At 45.6% G+C, this 14,217-nt stretch overlaps 1 non-coding gene across 1 annotated transcript; it reads left to right on the forward strand.

Moving 5' to 3' along the window:
- The first annotated feature begins 13,098 nt into the window (after nucleotides 1–13,098).
- Nucleotides 13,099–13,171, forward strand: TRNAG-CCC (transfer RNA glycine (anticodon CCC)). Its single transcript has one exon. It is a non-coding gene; the product is annotated as a tRNA-Gly (tRNA).
- The last annotated feature ends 1,046 nt before the right edge of the window (nucleotides 13,172–14,217 follow it).

Below are 14,217 nucleotides of genomic sequence, written 5' to 3' on the forward strand. Positions count from 1 at the left end.
TGTTTCATGGGGGAGGGACAGAGGAGGATGCTGAGTCACCAATCCCCACCCCCCCACCCGCACCCCCACCCCCCTGCCGCCCAGTTTCGCTTCGGGAAGATGGTGTGGGAAATCTGAGAGGCTGATGGAGTTTTCAATGTGCAGAGCCAATACCGCCTTTAAAAATGCTTGTCAGGACTTCCCTGGTGGTTCCGATGCTAAGACTGTGCTTCCAATGCAGGGGGCCAGGGTTTGATCCCCAGTCATCAAACTAGATCCCACATACAGCAATTAAGACCCAGCTCAGGAGGGAAAAAAAAAAGCTTGTCACCTCTGACTGCAAGTCAGTTTTCGACATCTGCCCCAGCCCGCCTCCTCTAGGCGGAAAGCCAGACTGGCAGCCCTTCCCTTGCTGACCTTGCCTCCATTGCCCAAGGACTCTGCTGTGTACACAGAGCTTCACCTTCTGCCCCCTCGCTCAGGCTCTTTCACAGCCATCTCTGCTGGCCCTTTGCAGATGGATCTGTTAGTATTAACTCAGTTATCAGTTCACTCTTATCGCAGTCACCACAACAGCTCTTACTGAAATTTACTTTTATGATAGACATGAATGGAATCTGGCTCCTAAGTGACTCACAAGTGTTTCCCTGCCTCCTGGAAAAAGCCCAGCTGAGGCTGTGTGCAGGGGGAGTTGGAATGTTCACTGGCAGGAACCACACTCTGAAATGCCTTTAGGAAACCACTCAGGACTCCACCTAGACTTTCTTACTCACGTGAGTTCCAGGCTCCTACCGTGTGTCATCTCAAAAGGCAAGGCCTCTTTTATTTTGTAAACTTGTAACTATGACCAAAAAAAAAAAAGCAGGTTAAGGGAAATGAAATACTGTAGGTTATCTCAGACTGCAAATTAATTAATTAATAATTTTTTAAATTGGAGGTTAATTGCTTTACAGTGTTGTGTTGGTCTCATACAATGATGTGAATCAGTCATAATTATATATATATCCCATCTCTCCAGAGCCTCTCTCCCCTCCCCTACCCGCTCTAGGTCATCACAGAGCAACTGAGCTGAGCTCCCTCCTGCTATACAGCAGCTTCCCACTAGCTATCTATCTTACACATGGTACTGTTTACATATGGGCTTCCCTGGTAGTTCAGCTGGTAAACAATCTGCCTGCAATGCAGGAGACCCTGGTTCAATTCCTGGGTTGGAAAGACCCCCTGAAGAGGGGATAGGCTACCCACTCCAGTATTCTTGGACTTCCCTCCTGGCTCAGTCAGTAAAGAATCCGCCTGCAGGGCAAGAGACCTGGGTTCGATCCCTGGGTTGGGAAGATCCCCTGGAGGAAGGCGTGGCAACCCACTCCACTGTGCTTGCCTGGAGAATCCCATGGACAGAGGAGCCTGGCTGGCTACAGTCCATGAGGTTGCAAAGAGTCAGACATGACTGAGCAACGAGCAACAACCATGTTTCAGTTACAACTACCGTATAATCAGCTGCCCTAAAGGTTAGTAGCCAAAAACGATCATTTTGTTACGCCCACGGACACTCTGTATCAGGAATTCAACAAGAGTGCAACGGATTCCCTAGATAGAAACGCTTCAAGGCTACCGGTGACCCCACTGCTGGGGCTGGAAGTATCTGGAAGCGTCTTCACTCCCATGTCCAGTGGTTGGTGTTGGCTACTGGATGTGACCTTTGTGGGGGTTGTCAGCAGGATACCTGACCTAGGCTTCTGTGTGCTGGGGTCTTCCTCACAGCATGGCGGCCGGACTCAGGATGTGAAACTGATAGGTGTGTCTCCGGTGCTCCAAAGAACTCTGGTGCCGTGGTCCTTTATGTCTCAGAGCAGAAAGGAGTTCAGTGGGAGGCCCTGAGACAGAGCAGAAGTGACTTAATAGAATAGGATGCTGGTGCCCTCAAGTGCTCAGTGGGCTACATTTTTATGATAGAAGAAAGAGGGGGAGGGTAAGAGGATCTTTTTTGTCTTTCTTGAGTAGACATCACGTTTCCAGCATCAGTTCCTCCCCCAGGTTGGGCAGGGAGTTTTCTTGTCCCTGTGTGGTCAGGCCAGGACTGCCGTAGCACTTTGGAAAAATATTTTCAGGTCTCAGTACAGTGAGGGCCTTTCATTTTGAAAAATCGCCATTCCATAAATGATTGTTTTTTTGTGTGTGCACAGAGCATGTTTTGGGGGTCATTAACTTGATGACGCTGCTGGGCAGGTTGTAGGCCTTATTCTCTACTGTTGTTTTATTGTTTGGGGGCACTGTGCAAAGAACATGTCTTAAGGGCCAAAGAGCGTGTTCTGAGAGTTATTAACTCACTGAGCTCACTGGGCAGGATGTAGGTCTTATGACACCATTATTTTATTGTTTTGGGGCCTGTCTTGTGCTTCTGTTGCGTGGTTTTGTTGCTAAACAAGCTAGCTTGATTTTCTTGTTAAGCCAGCCAATTTGGCTTTGATGCCAAATTTGATGCCTAGCGACTTGTTTTTGCTTTGTGAGTCAAGCAAGCCCACATTGTTTCAGAATTTTTCCATTACTTTCTTGAGGGATCATTAGTCTTATTGTGGTCTCCCAAAGCCCCCATGAAGTTTCTTGTCTATCTATAATTTCCTAATAGGGTTTCTGAGCTAATAATTTGATTATCCTACTCTATCCCTGTCAGATGTTTCTAACTTGGTGGCTCAGGGCTTCAAAATGAGTGCTTCTGGAGAACCAGGCAGAAGCCGCATGGAGTTTCACAACCTAGCTTTGAAAGTCACAGGGTATCACTTCCACTGCATTCTGCGGGTTACAGAAGAGCCACGAAGGTATAGAAGACATAGACCCTCACCCCTTTGTGGGAGGCATATGGCCGTTTAAACACTTGTCCCCAGTGGGCTGAGGAGGTAGGGGGGCTCGTGGAGTGGTCTGTGTGCTGGAGTTTCTGGCGTGGAGCAGAAACAGGCAGGAAATAGAGCTGTGGATGTGGACGGGGGCCCTGGTGTGAAAACCCTTTGCTGCCTCTGTGACAGGCACCGTCTCTGACGCTGTGTATCACAGGAGAAACAGAGCTTCGTTTTTCTGTGAGTCAGGCTGCTTCTTCTTTTGAGAAATTCCATCAGGGCGTGGAGACTTAATCTTGGTTCTGGAAGATCTCTGCCGCTCTGGATCACAGCAGCCCCGTCCTCCCTTCTCTGGGGCGTATGCAGGGGGAGGGAGCCGGGTCAGGGAGAACTGCGGTCCCACCTGGCATCCGCCCAGATGTGAGTGGCCCACTTTGTCCCGGAATGTGATTCGCCATGTTGCCCCTTCCTGCTGCTCTTCTGCCTTTGGATGTTTATTCATTTACTACTTCTGCCTGCACTGAGCCTTACTTGCTGCGTGGGGCTTTTCTCTAGTTGTGGCAAGCAGGGGCTACTCTCTAGCTGCAGTGCATGGACTTCCCATTGGGGTGGCTTCCCTTGTTGCAGAGCCTGGGCTCGAGAATGCATAGACTGAGTTGCCCCTCAGCAAGTGGAATCTTCCGGGACCAGGGCTCGAGTCTTCTGTACTGGCACGTGGGTTCTTAACCAATGGACCACCAGAGAGGCCCTGCTGTTCTTCCTGAGATCCACTCTGGTTCACCTAGAACCGCCTGTTCACTGGACTTGGGGGTGGGGGTGGTAGAAAGGGGATTCGGCTGCTCTCCGGCACCACCCTGGGGCTGCAGGGAACTCTGGAGGTGCTTTGCTATCTTCTCTGTCTACCGACTGCCATTCACTCCTGTGCCAGGCCAGTTGCACAGAGACACAGAGGTAACAATCAGGCTCCTTCCCCGCTGTCATTGTTCAGTCACTCAGTTGTGTCTGACTCTGCCACCCCATGAACTGCAGCGTCCAGGTTTCCCTGTCCTTCCCCGTCTCCCAGAGTTTGCTCAGACTCATGTCATTGAATCAGTGATGCCATCCAACCATCTCATCCTCTGTCATCCCCTTCTCCTCCTGCCCTCAATCTTTCCCAGCATCAGGGTCTTTTCCAATGAATCGGCTCGGCTCTTCACATCAGGTGACCAAAGTATTGGAGCTTCAGCTTCAGCATCAGTCTTTCCAATGAATATTCAGGGTTGATTTCCTTTAGGATTGACTGGTTTGGTCTCCTTGCAGTCCAAGAGACTCTCAAGAGTCTTCTCCAGCTCCACAGTTCAAAAGCATCAATTCTTCGGCGCTCTGCTTTCTTTATAGTCCAACTCTCACATCCATACATGACTACTGGAAAAACCGTAGCTTTGACTAGATGGATCTTTGTTGGCAAAGTGATGTCTCTGCTTTTTAATATACTGTCCAGGTTTGTCATAGCTTTTCTTCCAAGGAGCAAGCATCTTTTATTTATTTATTTTTTCATTTTATTTTTATTATTATTTTTTATTTTACTTAACAATACTGTATTGGTTTTGTCATACACTGACATGAATCCGCCGTGGGTGTATATGAGTTCTCAATCCTGAACCCCCTCCCACCTCCCTCCCCATATCATCTCTCTGGGTCATCCCAGTACACCAGCCCCGAGCATCCTGTATCCTGTTTCAAGGCTGCAGTCACCATCCACGGTGATTTTGGAGCCCAAGAAAATAAAGTCTGTCACTGTTTCCATTGTTTCCCCATCTATTTCCCATGAGGTGATGAAACCAGATGCCATGATCTTCAGTTTTTGAATGTTAAGTTTTAAGCCAGCTATAGAAGCCAGACTTCCCTTTAGACCCTCCGAATCTATCTGGTGTCTCTCCCTCACTCCCTTGCCTCTCAAAAATCCAAGTTCCCTCCCCTGCCAGTTTCAAGTAGAAGCTGCACTGAATTGCTATTTCAGATAAAACTGAGAGATACCATTCTTTGGGGAAATAGTTTTACCATTTTCCCTTATCTTTTTTCCACCCCAAGCAAGGATTCCTTAAATTCTAACCCAACGTTAATCCCCTGAGGCTGGGAATTTGACCACATCCTTCCAAAACCTTTTGTATTTATGCCCAGAGGATCTCACTTTTCCAAACTCAAACGTAAAGATAGGACTCAGGTCCTGGAGTCACCCCATCCCTGAGGCAGAGCCGAGGGAAGGACAGCTTCTCCCGAAAGAGAAGGTCTAGGGAGTGGGAGTGAAGAGAGAGAGCACTGATCATCTCATAAAAAACCCCCTTGACTAACCTGGTGAGGGAGACACGGAGGCCCCACTCAGAGCCCCTCCAAGGAAGGACTGGCCCCCCAGCTCTGCAAAGTACGTTTGTCTGGCAGCTTCCAGCTGCTACAGGATCTGCCTCAGCTTTTAAAAAAATTGTGGTAAAATGTACATAACATAAAATTTACCATCAGTATATTTAGTACATTCACAATATTATGCAGCCATCACCCCTAACTGGGCCCGGAACATCTCTGCCCCCAAGGAAACCCCAAATGCATTGAGGCAATCCGTCTTTTGCTCCCTCCCCCCAGCTCCTGTCAACTTCTGATCTCCTTTCTGTCTCTGTGGATTTGTCTTTTCTGGACATTTCATATACATGGACGGTAAGGCCTTTGTAGCTGGTTTCCTTCACCTAACACATTTATAGGTTCCTCCACTGGCCATTGTGAACAATACTGCCGTGAGTATTTGTGGGTAAGTTTTCATTTGAACACCTGTTTGAGTTATTTTGGGTATGTTAACTTAGGAATGGCCCTTCAGGGTCATGTGGTAGTTTTATGTTTAACTTACTGAGGAACCACCAAACTGTCTTCCACACCGTTTTACATTTCCATTAGCAATGTTTAAGACTTCCAAGATTTTCACATCCTCGTCAGCACTTGTTCTGTTGTTTTGATCATAGCTGTCTTAGCGGATGGGCAGTGGTATCTCATTGTGTGTGTTCTTAAAGAAAAAAAATTATTTATTTGGCTGAGTCATGGCACACGGGACCTTTCGTTGTGGCACATGGATTCTCTCGTGGTGGTGCTCAGGCTCAGAAGTTACGGTGCAAGGACTTCCTTACTCCATCGAGTGTGGGATCCTAGTTCTACCAGGGATCTAACCTGCGTACCTTGCATTGCAAGGTGGATTCTTAACCACTGGACCATTAGGGAAGTCCTTCACTGTGGTTTTGATTTGCATTTCTCCAGTGATTAATAACAGTGAAGACCTTTTCATTTGTCCCTTAGCCATTTGTATATCTTTGGAAAAATGTCTATTCAATGTCTTTGCCTGTTTTTTTTTTTTTAGGTTTTTTTGGGGGGATGGTGATGAGAGGGGCCACACCTGGTGGCTGGTGGGATCTTAGTTCTTCCACCAGGGACTGAACCCTGGGCCCTGGCAGTGAAAGTGCTGAGTCCTAACCACGGGACCACCAGGAAATTCCTGTTTGTTTTCTTTAAATTGAAGTATAGTTGATTTACACTGTTGTGTTAGTTTCAAGTGTACGGCAAAGTGATTAAGTTTTGTATATGTATATATATATCCTTTTCCAGATTTTTTTCCTTTATAGGTTATTACAAAATAGTGAATGTAATTCATTCCCTGTCCTACATGCTGGGTCCTTGCTGGTTATTGTTTCTTCTTAAAGCAATCTGGGTAATTTTTCTGGAAGGAGCTGCACACCACAGCTTGAGAAATTTCCCCAACCAGGGATCGAAACCAATCCCCCTTAATGGAAGCTTGGAGTCTTAACCACTGGACCACCTGTAAAGTCCTGGGTAATTTATATTTTCTGCAAGTTCACCAATTTCACTTAAATTTTCAAATTCATTACTTATAAACATGCTCACATATAATCGAATTTTATAATCAAAATTGTGTCATATAGGAAATTTAGAAAAGAGAAAATAAAAACCACTTATAATTAATTTAAAGAGAGAATATCACTGTTAACATTTAGGGGTATTTCCTCTGTTTTCTTTTAAGTTCAAAACAAATTCTACATCTTCATTTTTATACCTCTGTTAAAATGCAATGCAACAGGGCCAAAATGGAGTCACTTATGCTACACCTCATAAATACCAAAGAATCTTAATTACAATTTCATCCTCTCCCAGAAATGGAATCGACTTTTTTGGTTTTTTTTAGCTGCACTGCGTGGCTTGTGGGATCTTTGTTCCCTGACTGGGGATTGAACCCCTGGCCCTCCACAGTGCAAGGGCAGAGTCCTGACCATTGCAGGGAACTGCAGGAATCTTAAGCCAGTCAATCTGAAACGACCTGATCGACACTGTCAGGCAACCTGCCTGATAGAGCACTATAGTCCCCTAAAGGAACGTGACTTTACAGTCACCAACCCACTTTTTTGCCTAGTACAGCTTCCTTATTCCTGCTTCCCTCTGGCTACAAAAATCTTTCATTTTATTGGTCTGCCATAATAAAGAATGGAATCTTGCTATTTGAAACAACATGAATGGCATTGTGCAAAGTGAAATAAGTCAGATAAAGACAAATACTGTATGATTTCACTTATAAGTAGAATCTAAAAATGAAAGCAAATGAGCAAAGATAATAAAACAGAAGAATATTCATAAGTAAAGAAAACAAACTGGTGATTGCCAAGGGAAAGCTTGAGGGATGCATGAAGTAAGTGAGGGAGATTAAGAAGTACAAGCTTCCAGTTATAAAATAGCAAATCACAGGTATGTAATATATAGAATGGGGAATATTGTCAATAATATTGTAATAATATTGCAAATGTATGGGTAACAGAAGGGAGCTGGACTTATCTTGGTGATCATTTTATAGGGTATAAAAATATTGAATGACTGTGTTGTACATCTGAAACTAATACTGTAATTCAATCGTTCTTCATTAAAAAAAAGTCTTCCATTCTGTGCAGCACCTCAGAGCTCCTTTCCATCTGCTAGATTAGATGCTGCCTGGTTTGAATCCATTTTTGCTCAAGCCCAAAAATTTCAATAAGCCTCAGTTTATTTTTATACATCTCCTTTAGAATTTCTATTTTCTTTTCTTTTTTTAAAATAAATTTTTAATGAAAGCTCTTCTGATGACTTCTTTAATAGCTCCTAAAATTTTTATATTAATCTTTTTCTTTTCTAGGTAGTTGATTAATAATTATTTTAATTTACCCTTGTAGTTTACTTGGAGTAGTCCTTCAGTTTATCTTCACTTCTAGATAAGGGTTTTGTCCGTTTATTTTATTCTTCTGGTCTAGGGTATGGTTTTGTTTTGTTTTGAACAAAACAGCTTTGTGTGTGTGTGTGTGAATATGCTTAGTTGCTCAGTTGTGGTTGACTCTTTGTGACTCCGTGGACTGTAGCATGCCAGGCTCCTCTGTCCATGAGATTTCCCAGGCAAGAATACTGAAGTGGATTGTCATTTTTTCTTCCAGGGGATCTTCAGAACCCACATCTCGTGCATTGGCAGGTGAATTCTTCACCACTGCACCACCTGGGAATCTTGAACAGCTTTATTGAATTATAAATTTAAGTATCATAAAATTCATCCATGGTTAGGTGGACAATTCAGTGATTTTCAGTAAAGGTACTGAGTTGTGCAACCATCACCACCATCCACTTTAACACATTTCTGTCATGGTGTTTCATACCTCATGGCTGCTTTTTGTTTCTAATATTTATTTGGCTGCATGGGGTTAGTTGTGGCACATGGGATCTTCACTGCATCATGTGGGGTCTTTTTGTTGGGGTGCATGGGCTCTCTCTTTGTGGCACCAGGACTCCAGGCTACCCAGGCTTAGTGGTTGTGGCATGTGGGCTGTGGCATATGGGGTCTTCTCTGACAAGGGATCGTACTTGTGTTGCCTGCATTGGTGGGTGGATTCTCAACCACTGGACCGCCAGGATGTCCCAGTAACTCACGGGTGTTTGCAGTTAGCCCTCCTCCCCAGCTCCAGCCCCAGGCAACCCTTCATCTGCTTTCTGTATCAGCAGTGTTGCTCTTTCTGGACACTTCATGTAATGGAATCATATAATATCCAGTCTTTCCTGCCTGGCTTCTTTCACTAACCTTAATGTTTTTGAGGCCTACCCATGGATCAGTTGTGGCTTCCCAGGTGGCACTTGAGGTAAAGAACCTGCCTGCTAATACAGGAGACATAAGAGATGTGGGTTTGATCCCTGGGCCTGGAAGATCCTCTGGAGAAGGAAATGGCAACCCACTCCAGTATTCTTGCCTAGAAAATCCCATGGACAGAGGAGCCTGGCAGTCTACAGTCCATGGGGCTGCAAAGAGTCAGACACGACTGAAGGGACTTCGCACATTACCTGTGTCAGTACTTCTGATTTTTTAGGTTTATTCACCTACACTTTTCTGGTGGTTTTCCCCTAGATTCAGGCAGAAATCAGCACTTTGCCAAGGTCTCCAGAGGACCTTTCACAAATCTCTGGGACTTTCTCTCAGCATAACTCCCTGACTCCTGGTTCAGTACTCCAGGTTTTTGTTTTTTTTTTTTAATTTTGTTTATTCATTGATTTATGACCGTGCTGGGTCTTCATTGCTGTGTGGGTTTTTCTCTAGTTGCTGCAGGGAGGAACTGTTCTCTAGTTTCAGGGAGCAGGCTTCTCGCGGCAGTGGCTTGTAGAGCGCTGCTTCTGGGGCACGAAGGCTTCAGGAGCTGAGCTACATGGGCTCAGTAGCTGCAGTTCCCCGGCTCTCCCCCCACAGTAGGTGCGGTGCATGGGCTTATTTCCTCTGCTGCTCCCCTCCATGTGGGATCTTCCTGGGCCAGGGATCGAACCTTTGTCTCCTGCATTGGCGAGCGGCTTCCTAACCACTGAACCACCAGGGAAGCCCCAGATCCTTCAGCTGTTTCGTAAACTGATTTGCTCTTAAATTTTGCCAACAGTGTGTTTTCCCCACCCCACCGCCCCCAGAGTCCTCAGAACGATGCTCTTTTTCCTTTAAAAGCTGAAAAATCTCTTCTAGGATGTACAGATTCTGCCCTCTGTGAAGTGGGAGATGGTCGGCAGGCAGGTGACTGGACTCTCCTTACCCCTTTCATTGAGGCAGGTGTCAGATTTCTGATGGAGAACCGAACTGCACTGTCTTCCACAACAATTTCTGGGGGCCTATGCAGCTTTCTTCTGACAGAAGGAAAACTGTTTTCCGGCTGCTGAACCAGTCCAGGAAGCTGCCCACAGTGCAGTGAGAAGGCTGTCTGCCTCCTGCTTGCTGGGCCCAGCCCTCCTAGTGAGCTGGGAGGCACAGTCCCTGTCAGCTGGGGTGCGTGTGGAGCCCTTTCTTCCAACACTTACTGTTGGGGGTGCTGCTTGAGAGGATGCTCACTGCCCAAGATGCAGTGGGTGCATCAGTAATGGTAGATGTTGTCATTGAATGCGGGCGGGTGGGGGCGGGTCCGGGCAGTGATGCCCAACTTTGGTTTAGACTAGCTTACATCAAACTAGCTTGCCAAAACTAGTCAGACTTCCGCGTAACTCTTTGATCAGAATGGGGATACAGTAGCTTACTTTTTGGCTCTCCACAGTGCCGAGAGCCGAGTTGATACTGCTACCAGTATGTTTTACAATCAAAGGCTGCATTTAGCAGAAACGTCTCTTAGGCTTTGCTGTGTGACCTCTGTGTTTTTCTCGTCTCTCTGTGTCTTTCTGAGGAGCAGCATCTTAGCAAGTTGGGAAGCTGGTGATTCACCCTCTGTTAGCCTTGAGGCAGTCTAAGGATTTTGTGTTTGATTGTATGCATGCACTCACTCAGTCGTGTCCAACTCTTTGTGACCCCATGAGACCCCATGGGCTGCAACCCTCCAGGTTTCTTTATCCATGGAATTTTCCAGGCAAGAATACTGGAGTGGGTTGCCATTTCCTCCTGCTAGGGATCTTCCTGGCCCAAGAATTGAACCAGTGTCTCCTGCGTCCCCTGCATTGGCAGGCAGATTCTTTACCACTGAGCCACCTGCCCATTTGATTGGGCGGAAATTAATTTGAAAATTCTTGACAGTTTCAGAATGGAAGCAGAGAGGTGAGTGGGTCCCAGGTTAGATTCATGACAGGGATGCAGACTAGTCATGGAGTTCCTGCTATTATCTACATAAGACAAAACAGTGGCCTGGCCAGGACAGGGCAACTGATATGGAAAGGAGGGAAGAGTTTCTTATGTTTTCCTTAAAACTTTTTTTTTATTGTGGTAAGATATACGTAACAATGAGGTATGTGGAGTAGTCAGATATGTAGAGATAGAAAGTAGAATGATGGTTAGTTAGCAGAGGTGTGGGGAGGGAGGATGAGAAGGTAGTGTTTAGTGGGCACAGAGTTTCAGTTTTATAAGATGAGGAACCTCCCTGGCAGTCCAGTGCTAACACTCCAAGCTTCCAGTGCAGGGAGCCCCGGGTCCATCCCTGGTCAGGGAACTAGATCCCACACGCTGCAACTCAAAGTTCACATGCCGCAACGAAGATCGAAGATCCCCAAACTGATTATCCCAGCACAGCCAAATAAGTAAGTAATAAATAAAAAAATCTTTGTAACCTCAGGGACTGTAGCCCACCAGGCTCCTCTGTCCATGGAATTCTTCAGGCAAAAATACTGGAGTGGGCAACCATTCCCTTCTCCAGGGGAACTTCTCAACCCAGGGATTGAACCAGGTCTCCTGCATTATGGGCAGATTCTTTACCATCTGAGCCACCAGGGAAGCCTAATAAATAAAATAAATATTAAATGAAAAAGTTACAAGATGAAGAGTTCTGGAGACGGATGGTGGCGAGGGTTACACAGCAATGTGAACGTACTTGATGCCCCTGGACTGTACACTTAGAAATGCTCAAGGTGGGAAATTTCATAACATAGACTTTTAACCTCTGTTTTCTGTCTATGGATTTGCCTCTTTTTTTTTTTTTCGCTTTTTAAATCTGAGAACATAGCTTTAGTTCTTTTCCTGCTAGAAGGTTGAGGGACAGAATGAATGGATATTCTCTTAAGGGCTCTTCCAAGCATTCTTTTTCTCAATAGTTTTATTCATTAAAAAGAACATCAGTATCTGTTCCTTTTGTATAGATGACACATCTGTTGTGAGTTTTTGTTGTGATATATTTTTTCCTTTTCTTAAATTTATCTGTAATTAATTTACATGGACTCCCAGGTGGCGCAGTGGTAAAGAATCCGCCTGCCAATGCAGGAGATGCAAGAGATGAAGGTTTGATCCCTGGGTCAGGAAGATCCCCTGGAGGAAGGCATGAAAACCCACACCAGTGTTCTTGCCTAGAGAATCCCATGGGCAGAGGAGCCTGGAGGGCTGTGGTCCATGGGGTCACAAAGAGTCGGACACGACTGAGCCACTCAACACATATACGTACAAACTTGATTTACAATACTGTGTTAATTTCAGGTATTGAGCTGAAAGTGATTCAGACACACACATACATGTGTGCGTGTGTGCACACACACACACATATATAAAATCTTCTTTGGATTCTTTACCATTACAAGTTATTACAAGATACTGAATGGAGTTCCCTGTGCTGTATACTAGGTTCTTGTTGTTAATCTAGTTCGTGTATGCTAAGTCACTTCAGTCGTGTCCGACTCTGTGTGACCCCATAGATGGCAGCCCACCAGGCTCCCCCGTCCCTGGGACTCTCCAGGCAAGAACACTGGAGTGGGTTGCCATTTCCTTCTCCAATGCATGAAAGTGAAAAGTGAAAGTGAAGTCGCTCAGTCGTGTCCGACCCTCAGCGACCCCATGGACTGCAGCCTACCAGGCTCCTCCATCCATGGGATTTTCCAGGCACGAGTACTGGAGTGGGGTGCCATTGCCTTCTCCGAATTCGTGTATAGTGGTTTGTATCTGTTAGTCCCATATTCCTAATTTATCTCGCCCCTTTGGTAACCATACATTTGTTTTTTATGTCTGTGGGTCTATTTCTGTTTTGTTTATAGACTTATTTATATTGTTTTTTATATCCCACATATAAGTGATATCATATAATACTTGTTTTTAATTTACTTCACTTAGTATGATACTTAACGTATTTTTTTTCTATAAAATAGCCTCCATGGTATATCCTGCCTCCTCATTTTCCCATCTCAAGGTTCTCTCTGGGGGGATTGGGTGTGGGGCGTGACTGTGTACGTGATGCAGCTGAGTGTAGACACTGCTGTTTCTGTAGAACAACCTCAGTGATAGGAGAGGACCTGTCGGTCACGTATTAAAATACTTCACAGGACTTCCCTGATGGCCCAGTGGCCAAGACTCTGTGCTCCCAATGCAGGGGCCCCAGGTTCGATCCCTGATCAGGGAACTAGATACCACTTGCCACGACTAAGACCTGGTGCAGCCAAATAAATAAATATTAAATGAAAATACTTCACATTTACCAGCATTATCACTCTGTACATTTGTATATATATATATGTCGACTTCTTTTTCTTAGACTGTGGAATAGTTGTATGCACTATACTTATTTTGATGTGTTTTATGGATTTTTGTAGTTTGAAATTGACTTACCATGCACTGATGAATACTGATTCTCAACAATTGTCTGACGTAGTATGAATAGCTGTGAGCTCGAGGACACTGAAGCCGTGGACTGAGCCTGGAATTGTTGCCTCTTGGCAAGCAGTGTCTTGACCAAGGTTGACTGAATGCAGGCGGCATAGTAGGTATTGCCCTGAGTGAGTGAGTGAAGTCGCTCAGTCATGTCCGACTCTTTGCGACCCCGTGGACTGTAGCCCACCAAGCTCCTCCGTCCATGGGATTCTCCAGGAAAGAATACTGGAGTGTGTTGCCATTTCCCTCTCCAGGGGATCTTCCCGACCCAGGGATCGAACCCAGGTCTCCCACATTGCAGGCAGACGCTTTAGCCTCTGAGCCATCAGGGAAGCCCCAAGACCAATGCAAGTCTCCCACTGTGTGGACTGGGAGCAGTACAGGTATTTGTTTTCCCTGAATTAACTACAATAAGCTCCATCGTTTGTTTGTTTTTTTAATTATTTATCTGGCTGTGCCAGGTCTTAGTTGTGGCACTCAGGATCTTCCATCTTCATTGGGGCCTGTGGGATCTTTAGTTGAAGCCTGTGGGATCTTTAGTTGAGGCCTATGGGATCTTTAGTTGAGGCCTGTGGGATCTTTAGTTGAGGCATGTGGGATCTTTAGTTGAGGCCTGTGGGATCTTTAGTTGAAGCCTGTTGGATCTTTAGTTGGGGCATGTGGGATCTTTAGTTGGGGATGTGGGATCTTTAGTTGGGGCATGTGAGATCTTTAGTTGAGGCCTGTGGGATCTTTAGTTGAGGCCTGTGGGATCTTTAGCTGAGGCCTGTGGGATCATTAGTTGGGGCATGTGGGATC

Source organism: Budorcas taxicolor, chromosome 1, assembly GCF_023091745.1.
Source record: "Budorcas taxicolor isolate Tak-1 chromosome 1, Takin1.1, whole genome shotgun sequence".
NCBI classification, from domain to species: Eukaryota; Metazoa; Chordata; class Mammalia; order Artiodactyla; family Bovidae; genus Budorcas; species Budorcas taxicolor.